Raw genomic sequence first — 2,605 nt, forward strand, 5'->3', positions numbered from 1 at the left:
ACACCTCTAGCTCCAGGAGTGGTGCTGCCCAGTTCTACAAATCTAGGGGTAAGTTTTGGAAAGGAGCCAGAGGATTGTCTCACATTGGAAGCGTAAACTCGCGACTTTTAATTGCACTAAAGGCCCGTCCCCACTTGTTGTTTGTACAAAAAACCGTGTCGTCCTTGAGTGGAAATACCCATTTAAATTACATTGCCTACAGGACATTGGGAAAACATCGGATGAAACTATGAAACTCACAAGTGGGAACGGCCGTTTAGTTGCCTGAAAATCCAAACCTATGAAAATAATTGATACAAGAGAAATAAAGAACTCAAATTGATGCTCACATCTATTCTACGGGTGGAATGTATTTATTTTTAACATTTTTATACATTTTAAAACACTTAACCTAAATAGAATACCCACATGACCTGCATTGAAATCATGACATCAAATAAACTAGACGGAGGATTCTCGTATCAACCAATATAAAGTTTTTGAATCAAAATCCAAAGAGGCTATGTGGATTGTGGTGTACAATGTCGTAAAGTGGTGCACTCCCAGTGTCGAAACTTTTTAGTGCACTTGGGGTCATAGACGTCATAGTGCACTCGGTGCAATTTATATTAATATTTTTTACCCAAATGCACATCTTCCGTACCGAGTGCACTACAATTCCAAGTATACTTTAAGAAGTCGACACTGAACAATCAACTCGATGTACTCCAAAGAGAACTAGACATTTGAAAAATTAAATTGAAACATTTTAAAAATTAAATCCAAGCATTTTAACAATGAAATTTAAGCATTTTAAAAATTAAATTTAAACATTTTAATTATTAAATTTAAGTTTCTACCCGTTTAAAGATGCCTTTCATTTAAAATTATTTACCCATTTGCATATCGTTTATTAGTGCTTCACTCCAAAGTCCTATCCTTGGTTAGAGCAAGTGTTCTTAGACATTGACTGCACCTTTAACCAATGACAACACCAAGGTAACTGGTGCTCCTCCAGCATTGGTCACAGCTCCCAGTAGATTTTGTGCCACGTTGGTTGGTTGCTTCGCAACATCACTTGCCTTTTCCAGAGAAAGTTTATCCAGTTGGGATACATCAATGGGGACAGCTTTTCCCTGAGAGTTCACAAGGCTCAACAAGGTGTCAACTTTGGGTTTCAAAATTTCGTCCTGGCTGGGCACGACCTCCTTTACTTTGAATACGTTTTCCTTCACCTTCTCCAGAACGACGGACACCTTATCAGTTGGCTGATTGAGGACGATTTTGTCGACATCACCCAGTCCATTGGTGTTGGTTAGTCCAGAGAGTTTGAATTGGTCTCCAACTTTGTTTTGAACGCCGCCTGGCAAGTTTTGTCCTTTGGCTTGAGTCAAGAGATCGACAGGTTTGTTCTCAATCGTCTCGAGTACCTTGGAGACTGAAAGGTTGGGCAGCACTGCAGCATCGGAGAAGTTAGCCACAAACAGGACCGCGAAAGTTATCAGAGACACGGCTTTCATATTGAAGGCGTCAAAAATTGTGCGAAACTGTGCGAAAAATCACCAAATGGAGCCAATAACGGATATGACAAGAATGAGGAAAAGCTCAACATTCGACAACCTATTTATACTTGTTCAAAATTTATTGCCTTTATCGACCTATTATAAAAGATAAGACTGAGACACTCGTGAATGTAGGTACTTGAGGCCTAATACAATTATTTTGAGGTTGATGTACGTCAAATCTCATGTAGGTCTAAAGTACCTACAAAGATACTTCACGCAGAGGGATAAACTCACAAGAAAAATGTTATAGAGATTGCGCAAAACAGCGATATCGACTTTGGCGGTTTTTTGCGCAGCTTTATACAGGTTTTCGCGTTTTTGGGGCGCGTCGGCAGGAGTGTGCGTTGTAAAGCGACAACGGTAAGAACACGATAGAACACTATAGATGTAGTAGGATTAATAAAAGGTTCAGAGATAAGAATAAAAGAACAGAGGCTTATAGCTACCAATTTAATGGTGCGCTTTCGCGGTTTTTCGCCATTTTACGGCGGTTGGCACGTGGCTAGCAAATTGTGTTTCAAAAGCGCCACGAGCGTGGAACCAGTGTAAACAGTAGACGTACGGTTTAAAGTTCAGAGATCGAGAATGGCAAGAGCCCTCTACTAAAACAATGTCTGTCTGTCTGTCTGTCTGTCTGTGTGTCTGTCTGTGTGTCTGTCTGTCTGTCTGTGTGTGTGGCTGGTTACCGAACTTGTGAAACATAAATCTAGATCACCTGAGCAAGTTCAGTTGCCAGTCAAAAACAGGACCGTTATAGTTTTGAGCTGGTATTGCTTTAAAAACTGGCTCATGTATATGATAGGAAGGATAATCCTTTCCTTTCATTTTTTTGGGGATAACTTTTAAGGAATGTAGAACAATGGGTGTCCTACGACCATGGATGTCGTTGCATCATTAGATTGGGCTCATCCGATGAATGGGAAGACACTAAAAAAGCGAGTAATGGGCGTTATCCTTCTCCAGAACTATAAAAACATATGTTACCAAAAATTTTACTATTCTAAATTATTGGAGAAATCTTTGAAGAGATTATTCTAACTTGTTTAATGCTTAACTAATGA

The sequence above is a fragment of the Diaphorina citri genome, unplaced genomic scaffold, assembly GCF_000475195.1.
Source record: "Diaphorina citri unplaced genomic scaffold, Diaci psyllid genome assembly version 1.1 scaffold13063, whole genome shotgun sequence".
NCBI lineage: Eukaryota > Metazoa > Arthropoda > Insecta > Hemiptera > Psyllidae > Diaphorina > Diaphorina citri.